Raw genomic sequence first — 13,268 nt, 5'->3', positions numbered from 1 at the left:
CAAAATAATGTACATTTTTAATTAGTTTCCCCTCCTGATGAAATTCTAATTCATGTTACTTCTTTTCAAAAATATATATATTTTTATTGATTTCAGAAAGGGAGGGAGAGATAGAAACATCAATAATGAGAGAGATCATTAATCAGCTGCCTCCTGCACGCCCCTACCGGGGATTGAGCCCACAATCCAGGCATGTGCCCCTGGCCAGAATCGAACCTGGGACCCTTCTATCCACAGGCTGACTCTCTATCCACTGAGCCAAGCCGGCCAGGGCTCCTGTGCTGTTCTTAAATATTTGTAAGTTATATTAATTTTTGAAGATTTCTGTAAGTTATCATCAAACTTTTAAGTACTTCTCTACTTAAAATGAAGATATTATTCCCCTTGCCATTCACTCCAAAATCCCTCCCCCCTTTCCACGTCTCATTCACGTCTTGCTTCATACTTGCTTTCATCTTGCCTAGGATATTTGCACTCTCTGTATAACCAGAATTGAAACATTCATGCTTGATATTTAAAGATTGTCATACAATAAGCACTATAAATTATATTGCCTTTTAATGTCTCATATAACAACACTGTGCTAGTCAAAGACAATGTTCTTGGTTTCAGTCAAGTGGATTATTCTACTATTTTATCATTATTATTTTCTTTTAATATTGTTTCCTTCTTTTTTTCTCAAATGTCTCCAAGTCTTTTGGTTTTAATTGTTTTATTTTTGATAATGATATTTTTGAAAAGTATTTTTTCCAGGTTGTTTTCTTATAATAATGGGCAACATATAAATAATAGTCATTCCTTATTATTTAGCTTCTCTTAGTATCATAGGCTATTCCCAATCCTATTTCATTCTAAGATTTTTCTGAACCTGCCTTCCTGCAAAGATCTACTGTAATCTAGATCTCGGGTATTTTTGTGTGTTTTTTCCTCCACCCTGCCACTCCCCTTCTTTTTCTTGTTCTCAGAAAAGACTTTTTAAAAGTGGCATTTCCTTCCTGGAAGACATTTTTATTGTGCCCACATATTTGATTGTTTGGATGTAAGTTCTAGGTGTAAAATCATTTAAAGTTATTACTCCACTAACTTCTAGCATCATGATGAGAAACTGAATGCTAAGCAAGCTCCTTTTAAAGGGTTTGAAATGTTTCTCTTCCAACACTTTTAGGATATTCTCTTTGTTTCATATCTTGAATATTAGGAGTCATACATTTTCTGGTCTGAATTTCTTTTTTATAAGTTATGCCTGGCATAGGTGAGCTTTGCATCTCTCTTCAAATCAGGAAAATTTTTTTTTTATACTTCTTTTCCCCTGATACAGTCTTTTCTTATTTGTTTATATATTTGCTTTCTTCTTGGGATTTCTTTTAGACAAGTGTGTTCTTGTACCTGCTCGTGGTATCTTGGCCTGATTATGATTCTCAGGCTCAGAGGCCTTGAACATCCCATTTAGGCTCATGCCAAAACCTCCGTGAACATCCTGGTGTATGAATAACAAGGCCTCTATGCTCTCATTTGGCATGGTTGCCACAGTCTTGCAGCAACAACCTTGCTAAATTCAATTATTAGTTGTACTATCTTAATTTTTAAATTCTTTGGATTCAGTATATAGTCAATCATGTTGCCTTCAAATGTTGTTTTTAAAACATTCTTAAAATTTTTAAATTACAGTTGACATTCAATATTATATTAGTTTCAGCTGTACAGCATTGTGCTTAGAAATTTACATAACTTAGGAAGTGATCCCCATGATAAGTCTAGTACCCCTTGATACCATACATAGTTATTATAATATTATTGACTATATTCCTTATGCTTTACTTTACATATCCATGCCTACTTTGTAACTACCAGTTTGTACTTCTTAATCCCTACACCTTTTTCCCCCAGTCCTTCAACCCCCTCCCACCTGACAATCATCAGTTTGTTCTCTATATCTACGAGTTTGTTTCTGTTTTGTTTGTTAATGTACTTTGTTTTTTAGATTTTATACACAGTGAGGTCACATGCTATTTTGCTTTCTCCATCTGACTTATTTTATCGTTATGCCTTGGGAAATAGTCTCTCATTATATTGTACAGAAGTATTTATGTATAATGTGTATGCTCCTATTTTTAAACTATAGACCTGGTGCATGGATTTGTGCACATTGAAGGGAAATTAATTAGAAGAAATATTTTTAGAGGTCGGGGAGGGACCACAGGAGGGAGGTTGGCTCCAGGGCGTGTCCAGACAATCTCACCCAGTCCCAATCACCTTGACCCCAGCAGCAAGCTAACCTACTGGTCAGAGTGTCTGCCCCCTGGTGGTCAGTGTGCATCATAGTGACTGGTTGAGCGGTGGACCAAATGGTTGACTGATTGGTCGGACACTTAGCATATTAGCCTTTTTTATATAGATAGATATTTGAAAGAATTCAATAGTTTAGCAATCAATATCTGGTATTTTCTATGGGGGAAGATTTGTAAACATATGATATTTTAAAATAAAGATATAAAATTATTCAGGTTGTAAATTGTTTTCCTGAGTGAATCTTGGTAGTTTACACCATTTGTGGATTTTGTTCTTTTTATAACAATTAACCAAAGTACTGATCAAGTATTGTTTATTATAGTCTCTTCTTGTTCTTGTAGTATCTGTCGCATCTGTACTTTCTCATTCCATTCCTGATATTGGTCACTTGTGCTTTCTCTGATTATTTTTTTTAGCCATCTGTTTGGAGATTTCTAAAAAAACATTTTTTTAATCTTTTAAAAGAACCAGCTTTTTTTGTTGATTGTTTTTTGTTTGTTCATTTTATATTTAATGAATTGAATTTTATTTTATTGTGTCTTTCAAATCTGCACCTTTCGTGATATTTTCTAAGAATGATTACATTGTTCAGTAATGTTTTTTAAGTAAGAAAACTAAATTGGGAATTATTCTTTCCTCTAACATCCCTCTCCCCGAAACCACTAAACTTTTTTCATTTCCTCTAAATTGTAATTTGGCCCTAAGTTTAATATTATCCAGATCTATGCTATAGCTATAGGTAAAAAAAAAAACAACAACAGCAAAACACTCATTGGAGATATTAAATTCTGAATATCAAGCATTTACTGAAGGAAATCTTTATAATTCATAAGAAATTTTATATTAACATTAATTCAATTTTATAACAGAATTAATGTGGAATGTGAAAAGCTGGAAACATAATGAGTTCATTGAAGACAGATTCAAGAACAGAAGCATCAAATGCTGAATTATAAGATGAAGGAGTTAAATAAATTTCTTAAGGACCAGGAGAGAAGACCCTTAGATTGGTTGCCTATATTCAGAATCGATTATGATAAAAGTTCTGGATGGTAGAATTAGAAATGACTTTTCTTTTTCTTTTTGGACATTTCTGTATTATTCTGAATTTTCTTACTTTTTTATCATAAAAAAAATACCTGTACAATGTTTTAACTTCCTTTTTTTTCTTATCACATTTTACCCCTTGTTGAGCTTTGTTTAATTAATTCTTTCTCACATTATCAATACTATCCTGTTATGTGATTAGGATATGACTTTGTGTCCAAAACCCATGAACATTTTTACTAAAAATGTGGAAAGGTGGCATAAACCATGATTGATGGTTGATAACCTAAACGATCATATGAAAATAATTATCCTACTGTCAGGGCAAATAAACAAATATGAAGGGACATTTTAAGGAGGAGGGTGTCTGTAATGTGAGTGGAGGAGAACTGACAAATTATTTGCCATGCTATCATTGTGCAATCCAAGAGGTCAGAGGATACCCGTGGGGAAATAGATTTAAAGAGAGTACAAAGTTCTTTATTAATAACAATATTGTTACAAAGTAGCGTTGTGTGGTGTAGTAGAATCAGAAGTTACACATCTGTATAAGCTGTAGTAGTGCTGGGTTCAGTGGCTGGCCTTATATATTCCCGTACAACACAGCAGGGCTCATTATTGCAGTAATTATATATGTATTCCCAGGTGTTGCATGAAGTCTTACAAGCACCACGAACAAGGTAACATTCTGTTTTTCTCTCTGTCATTTCTCTTGTTTTTTCTCTTGTTTTCTTCTGTGAAACTAAGAAAAAGTAGCCATGGTCACAAATCCAAGTTTGATCTACTTGAATGGATAGATGGACAGACAGATGATAAATAGATAAGTAAATAAAGTTGTTTAAAGTATAGAGTTAAACAATTTCATTTCTGAAATTATGCCCATGCAACTGTATTAAAAATTGTGATTTTATCCCCAGTAAATTGGTATAAATTCTTATTATCTAACAATTTTTCTTTTGCCACGAGCAATTTTTTTTGTAAATAGAATAGCCTTAAATATCTAATCTGTGCATACTTCCTCAAGAGAAAAAAAGGATGTGGAAAAAATAGTCTGCATGTTTTATGCTCTAAAGAGCCATCTACCTCCAACATCCTTCTCCCCAGTACAAATTGCGGGGCTAGATAGTTATAGAAAGCTACAATCAGTATCAGTTCATTATATTGTGTTTAAAAAGAGAAGGCAGTGGGACAGACATAGGAATCATAGTCTCATCAAAGAACACAGCAAACAGGATTAATTATATTTCCTTCTTCCATGCAAAATAGAGTGAACTTTATTATAAACGTATATGCAGTTTCCTAACAATCATTTATTTGTTTTATTTTTTTAGAGCAAAGCAGTTATAACAAAAATTTGGCCCTTCCCTCTTTTTCTATATTAATAATCATTACCTGATGGACCACAAGACACAGTGAAGACCAAGGTCAGGAAAATACCAAGTCTCTTCATTGCTGATAACGTTACTACAGTGAAGTTGAGGCAGAGCTCAAAATACCTGAGAGGTGTGCTAGTCTTCGGTAAAAGGAAGATGAACTCTTGTTTTTATAGCCTCCTTGGGGTAATTACTATTCTGGTTAATGTCACCTTTCAAGATTGAGCACAAACGCAGGCAACTATTGTGAAATAGCAACAGGCAGTTTACAGGATTTGCTTCTGTTCTGACCTCAATGAGCCTAATGTGAACTCATTTTCAATTTGCAAGCAAAGAGTGGGGTTAAAGCCTTCCTAAATTCTTTAACTAAAAGCGCACAATCAGCATCGTTAACATTTTTGACCACATGTTTTTTCAAGCATATATTAGGGGCCAGGCAGTGTCCTAAGAACTTTATATACATTAACTAGTTTAATCCTCATGACAATTTCTATAACATAGGAATTTTTATTTTTTTTATTTTTCAGTTGAGGTCATTGTGGCATAGAGGAATTATATAATTGCCTTAAATGCTCTATGTAGTGATTGGTAGAGCTGGGATGGACTCTAATGTAATGTGATGCCAGCGTCCATATGCTAAACCTCCTTCTTCACTCACAACTGAGTAATGGGTGTTCATCAGGCGATGTTATTCTCTCTACACATGGCCTGAGCCAGACATTGTTACTGAAATTTAATTTTTTCTTCAAATAAAGCCTATTTCTAGAACATAGTTCTAGTACTGCTATATTAAAAATTATCATAGTTATGCTGTAAGAATAATCAGTATAATTCCTTACATACCATGAAATGAATCAGTCATAGAATTACCTCATTCTTAGGGGAAAGCAGTGTGCTAAAACCTGAAAGAACACTGGATTTAGATGCAGAAAATGCAACTTGAGATATGGTTCTTGTGTTTAGTAGCTATATATTTGGGATACATATTTACTAGCTGAGTCTCAAGATTCAGTTTATGGTAAGGAATAAGTAGACATTTGTGAAAAATAATTGATATGTGATTGACATATAGACATAAACAATTAGGCTGAGTGTGAAAAATCCAAAAAGATGTATCTTTACAAGTTAATAATTTATGTTCTAACTCCCTCTGTCATTGGGGACAAACAAATTATAAGGATATTCTATAGTCTGACTTTTAAAAGCAGTAGTCTATCTTTTTGTTACTTCTCTGCTTCATTCCTTATCCAAAAGTTGCCTGTATATTTATAGCCAAACCATGAAAAATCTGCTGGACATTTAATAAGACCTATTTACATTTGCAGAGCAAAACAGCAAGTATGAAAAATAAAATAGAAAAGTAAAAAGCTGGGCACATTTATGGTGATGTCATGGATAAGAAAGTGGTGTAGGACAAAATTGTCCATTTTGATTCATTTAATTGTGTCCATTTCAGCTGTTTAAAATAAGCCACTCCTTCCCAGCCAATGTGGCTCAGTTGGTTGAGCATCATCCCATGCACCAAGAGGTCACTGGTTCAGTTCCCAGTCATGGCACATACCCAAGTTGCAGGATGGATCCCACTAGGGCAGCGGTTCTCAATCTGTGGGTCGAGACCCCTATGGCGGTCGAAGGACCCTTTCACAGGGGTCGCCTGAGACCATCCTGCATATTAGATATTTACATTACAATTCATAACAGTAGCAACATTACAGTTATGAAGTAGCAACAAAAATAATTTTATGGTTGAGTCACAACATGAAGAACTGTATTTAAAGGGCCAGAAGGTTGAGAACCACTGCACTAGGGGATGTGCTGGGAACACTGGTGATGTTTCTCATCAATGTTTCTATCTCTCTCTCTTTTTTCCCTTCTCTCTAAAAAATCAATTAAAATACTTTTAAAGTGTTAAAGGAATTAAAATAAGCCACTCTTATCAAGTTGGAATATCATCTAAACTCTTATTAATTACAAGGCTTTTCCTTCTTAGCTTAAATGTGAAATTGGGACTAGTGATATCAGATTCTAAGGAGAGAGAAGGCCAAAAGAAAATATCAAATGTAATGCTGTTCCCTTACAAGAATTTTCAATAAAAACTTGATTCTTTCAACCACTTTTCTGCATAAAATCTTGGTTTGTTGCTCTGGCACTGGGTCTTGGCCTTCACATTCCAGAAACAAGAGCCTAAAACGATATTATGATCTGTTTGCCTTGCAAAAACCGGGATGCATTTCCATTCTTAGCTCTTCTCTACCACACACCAGGCATTATTTCATGCCCCAACCCTCAAAAAATGTGTATATTTCAATTACTAATGATTGTAAAGCTTTACATGTAAAGATTAAGACTCCATTATGAGCCTACCTGGTGTGGCTCAGTGGTTGAGCATCGACCCAGGAACCAGAACCAGGAGCTCAAGGTTCGGTTCTTGGTCAGGGCACATGCCAGGGTTGCAGGCTTGATCCCCAGGAGGGGGGCATGCAGGAGGCAGCCAATCCATGATTTTCTCTCATTGTTGATGTTTCTATCTCTCTCTCCCTCTCCTTCTCTCTGAAGTCAATGAAAATATATTTTAAAAATTTTAAAAAATATTTTTAAAGAATCCATTACCTACTTATGACAGATTAATTGGTACTTTTGGATATTTTGAAATTGATAAGAATCATAAAAAAATTTTAATGAAGATATAGTTACTGAGAAAACAAAAATTGCATTAATGTCAATGGCTGAATTTTCTGCAACAATTTTTACTTCTTTCAGTTATGAAAAGCTCTCATGCAAACTCCAATAGTTGCTGGTGGTTCATATATATATTTATACTAGTAGCCCTGTGCACGAATCCATGCACCAGTAGGTCGTTGTTGCCCTCCTGTAGTTCCCCTGCCCCACTTCCCTTCCCCTGCCTCATAGCTTGCTGCCCTGGCCCCTCCTGTAGCTCTCCGCAGTCTGCTTGTACCTCACTGGCCCACCGTCCTGCTGATCCATGATCTGGTCATGACGTGCTTGGTCGTTATGCTCAGGGTGCAATGGCTAATTAGCATAGTCCTTTCTTATTATATAGGATTTTTAAAAACCATGAGTCTGAGAGGCTCAGCCTCTCCCTTATGCCTAATCTGTTGCACTTTAAAAACACCTATTTAATACTTATTATGTGAAAGGCTCTTATGTAACCACATTTAAACCTCATGAAAGCCTAGGAGGTAAGTATAATGTTAAGCCCCATTTCACGTAGAAGGAAACTGAAGTAATTTTCCTGAAGTCAACTAGTTAGCTGCTAAGTGGTAAAACTGGAATTGAATGTGGTCTATTGTCAGTAGCTACATTCTTAACCACTACTATTACTAAATACCCAAATCACCTAGAATGGCTGTCTTGAACAATAATGTGTGTAAGGAACAAAGACTAGGCCCGTGAGCTGACACAGTGGTAGAGGGAGGTCAGGGTGTGGCAGGGGCTCCATCTCTTTGAGCTTTATATGTCATGGTGAAGTGGTGGATTTTATTATATGTTCGAATGAAGCTATTTAAGAATTTATGAATTCCCTCTGGCTCCTGATAGGACTGTTTGGAAGCGAGTAGGAGGATCAGAGTCCTGGAGGGAAGTAATTTCAGAGACTACTACAGTGGCCTCTGAGGGGAGAGATAGTAACTTAGCTAAAGCGTCTCTCTGAGCTGCCTATCCATTGTTCTCCTTGTTGTTTACTCTCCCCGTGGTTTTGCTAGTTCTTACACTGCACCAGCCTAAACTCCTACGTCTCAGGTCTGACCCCAAATGAAGAGAGCCTGTTCCTGATGTTATGACTCATTGATATGTGTGTCCTCTCCTCCCTGCTTCCTGTCAGCCTTGGGTTGGACTCTGTGCTTTCTTAAGGAACAATCAGATAACATGCCTACTGTGCCATATGGGAGTTTACAGCAGAGTGTTTCTTTTAACTCATGAGACATGTGCACTTTAGGAGACATTCTACATCTCCCAATAATGTTGCCATCTAATGCCCAAGAAATTAAAGCAGAAACTCCCACAGAGGAAATTTCAGGTTAGTTGAGAGATGAATATAAATGTTTGAGAAAGGAAAGGAGGAGAAGAAAAGAGGAAGAGGGAGGGAGGGAAAAGAACCACTTTGATTAGTAGATGGATGCAGCTCTGATGTGTTGCTAAAACATTGTTTCTTGAACTCTGATGTGCATGTGAATCAACTGGGGACCACTGTGAGGACCGGGGCCCTGGAGTACATCACATTTACTGCATCAGTGTTGTCCAATTGGTCCTCTCACCATGTCATCATATGAAGAGGAGTATCTCCAAGAACGTGGTGCTAACAATAGATTACTAGTATAGGTGCAGCATTGTAATAACAGCTATTCTTTCACCAATTACCAATGTATGCTTTTGTTGTGGCGAAAGTTGGGATAAAGGGCTGGAATTTAAACATGGGTTTTGGTTACACAACTGTGAGGAAAATGAAATTCTTCTGTTATTCTCTCTCTTCTAGTCTCTGAGGTGAGTAGCAATTCAGAAGGGGAGAAAAAATCAATTAGGAAAAGATACAGATCTCTTCAATGTTTTTTCCCTATAATATGCAAAGGAAAATACTTTAAAGGAATATGTATTAAGGAAGAGATATTATCAGTAAAAATAAAGCAGCCATGTAAAATAAAGATATAAGAACAAAACAAATTACTGTTTCGCCCATAATCTGAAGGCTAGCAGTAACTTCTTCCAAGTTCTTTCTTCTCTAAAAATCGATTCCTTTTTAATACAGAGAGAAAAAGGAAGAGAGAGAGAGAGAGAGAGATTGAGAGAGAGAGAGATGTTGTTCCACTTATTTGTGCATTCATTGGTTGATTCTTGTATGTGATCTCTCCGGGGATCAAACCAGCAACCTTGGTGTATGGCAGTGGTTCTCAACCTTCCTAATGCCGTGACCCTTTAATACAGTTCCTCATGTTGTGGTGACCCCTAATTTCATTGTTACAAATTGAACATAATTAAAACATAGTGATTAATCACAAAAACAATATGTACTGATATATGTGTTTTCTGAGGGTCTTAGGCGACCCCTGTGAAAGGGTCATTCGACCCCCAAAGGGGTCGCGACCCACAGGTTGAGAACCGCTGGTGTATGGGGGAAAACACTCTAATCAACTGAGCTACCCAGCCACAACCCAAAATCTTTTCAATCTTAATGTTCTTCGTCACAAGTTTAGCCATGTCCTAATGAATTGATCCTCGATTTTTTATCCATAATACTTTACTATTTCCTTGGATTATACACAGTAATCTTTACAAAACTTTCAAGAATGAACTTTCAAGGAAAAATTACAATAAATGTGTTAATTTGCAGCTATGTGTGCCCAAAAGAAGGAAAAAATTAAAACGACAATTCCCATGTTTAGTAAGATTTTTTAAAGCAAGAAACAATGAAAATATATGTATGAAGCCCTCTAGGCTTTTGGATGAAAGACAGATCTATATTTATAGTTCACCTGTGTGGTTCAGAGTTTAGTTTACTCAATTTTAGAAGACCACTGAACCTGTGGTTCATTGAGCAGGACTACAGCTGAAACACTTCACCAACAAACCTCAATGAAAAAAGAAAGACAACCTTCATGCTGTTATCTAAGGCTGTTTTGTTCATAATACTTCCCCGGCATTCTACTGGGAAGTGGTTTTAAGCTTTTGATCTCTGAATCTCCGGTTTTCATTTTAAAAACTTTATTACCCTTGTTTTTTAAACTACTGCTCCAGGTTGCAGTTAATTGTGGAAACATAATAAAAAGTATGTGGGTGAAGTTATTGAACAATTTGTCAATAGACATTCTACTTTCAAACTTACAGCCCACAAGTCTCTCTTGTCTCCTGCTGGGTCCTGCTGTGGCTTCTGTGTTCTGCTTGATGGCCCGTATGTTCTCCTTTGAAGTGGCCAATGTTCACTGCCTGGAATTTACTTACAACTCTGCTGTTTGTTCATGGCTCTGCTTTCCATCACTATCTTAGTGATTTTGCACTTCTCATCTTCTCTTAGCAGGGGATCTTTCTCTCCCGTAATTCTACTGCTATCATTGTTGCTCCAACTGAAGTCTGGGCTCCTCTTTCCAATGTAGTGACTCATTTTTCAAGGTTCCCAACTGGACTATCAATGTTCTCTTAGCATCCTATACACCCCCAGGGTGAAAACTATGCTCCATGTCATTCTCATGAACAGTGTTATTTCTAATTCTCTGCCTTGCATAGAACTATGACTATGTCTCTGGTAGCCAAGGTGCCAAACTCAAGACTTTTGCTGGGTTTTGGTTGTACTTTCCGTACCTCTACCCACACTGGGCTGCCTCACCTCTTCCTTATAACACCACTCTAACTTTTGGTTTCTTCTTTCATCTAGTATGTAAAGCTTTCTCATTCTAAAAGCACAACTAAATAATTAACAATTAAAATTGCTTTTTATCTAAAAAGTCTGATATTTATAGCAATAACGGACCTTTATTATCTTTCTCTCTACTACATTACAGAACCAGATATCTCTAAAAATTTTGTTTTTGTTTTTGAAGTATTATTTTGCCTAGTGATGTGAGTATCAAGCATGAATGTGGAAAAGATATCTATTTAAAAAAACAGGATATATACACAAACAGTTCTGAAAGAGATAAGAAAAGGGGTGTAAATTTGGAATTTTCTTACCATCTTTAACCAGAAGTCAAAACAGTAATAATCAATATCCTTTTCTGAATTTGTTTTTTTTTTAAATAACTAAATGTTCTCATCTGAATAATTTGTGCCCAAACCTTGAAAGATTATGTTACTTGGCCTTTGAATTGGTGTCTTTCAGCTCTGAGCATATGATATCTGCTGTTGATTGACTGGAATTGGATGCAACATCTAATGTGTATAGGCTGTCTGCCAAGGCACACATATATACACAAACACACATAAACATGGATCAATGGCATCAAAAGTTGTTCTCTATTCTGGTCTAAATTACTATTTCCAAAAAATAGTGAATTATTCAATATGATTCAAGAAAAAGAAATAATTTCTTTTATGGCTAAACAAATGTCAAATATAAATTCAACAAAAGCTGATTTTGAGAAGAGGCAGCTGTAATGTTGTACTGTAACTTACCTCAGCTGTTTTCTTTCTCAGGCTGCTCGCTTCTGCTAAGTCAGTGGTTCTCAACCTTCTGGCCCTTTAAATACAGTTCCTCATGTTGTGACCCAACCATAAATTTATTTTCGTTGCTACTTCATAACTGTAATGTTGCTACTGTTATGAATTTAATGTAAATATCTGATATGCAGCATGGTCTTAGGTGACCCCTGTGAAAGGGTCATTCAACCGCCAAAGGGGTCACGACCCACAGGTTGAGAACCGCCGTGCTAGGTCATTTGGTCCATTACTCTCTGTCTCACAACCAGCTCCCTACATTCTCAGTGTTCATGTAGGATCACATCATCCCAACGTGATTTGACATAAACTTTCAACTCATATGTTCAACACTGGTTGAAATAGCTTTCTTTTCCCTGAAATATATAGTATAACATCATCCATCTTTGTTGAATTAAAGATATGCCGTTGCATTAAAGAAACAAATGTGTCCAATGACAAGTAGATTATTAAAATATGCTATCACATAAGTATTGCAGTTTATACTAATTGATTAATATATGCCACGCACTGTGCTACAAACCAGAAAACTAGATGTTACTACCTCCAATACATTTTATGGAAACCAAAATTTTAGACAAGTTGAGTAACTGCTCAAGTTTACACAGCTAGCAAAAAATATGACTTAACTAGCCTTGGGCCATCTGACTCTAGAGACTATGACATTAAGACCTATGTCTGAAACACTTTGTTTAGTATCTCTCTGTACCAATATAGCTAAAACAAGACAGAGTTAATCAAAACATGTATGCTTGGAAGTGAAAGTACAGAAGAAGCAAAGCCACCTGAGACAAAGTCTAATCATGCCTGTCAAATAACTTTTCTGGGAAAAGTAGTTCTCTAAGAGTATGTGTATGTTGATATGAATATTGCTCCTACCAGTAAACTTATTTTAGATATGAAAGTATCAGGCCTTCATTTTGATGCTCCTTAACATTCAAACTCCTCCTCTAATTCCCACTGTTCTTATTCTTTGCTCAGAAGGAAACGTCTTCTAACTTGACTTCCCATGTGAATTGCCCACAGGAAAAATATGCCTGTGTCAGGCCAATACATAATATGCCTATGAATGTAATGTCTTATGATAATTATTGCATTGGTTTCCTGTATTAAATGATGTAGGCTCAAATTGACAATGAGTATCTACATCGGGTCCACCTTAGGACTCTGAAATCATACACTTTGTGGTAAACCAGCAGTTCAGAGAGAACCATGGTGAAGCTGTGTAAGGTAATGGCTGCTTCTGAAGATCCCTGTGGAATGAACCTGCAGGCCTCATGACAGCAGTCCCAGCTTGGCAGACAAAGGCAGCGCATTACCAAAATACTTGGTGTGGGTCTGTGCTTCGCCTTCTGGGGCAGTGATAGTTTTGGTCACTATGCAAGTTACCCAGAGCAA

This window comes from Myotis davidii, unplaced genomic scaffold (assembly GCF_000327345.1).
Source record: "Myotis davidii unplaced genomic scaffold, ASM32734v1 scaffold240, whole genome shotgun sequence".
Taxonomy (NCBI): domain Eukaryota; kingdom Metazoa; phylum Chordata; class Mammalia; order Chiroptera; family Vespertilionidae; genus Myotis; species Myotis davidii.
This window is presented reverse-complemented; position numbering follows the sequence as displayed.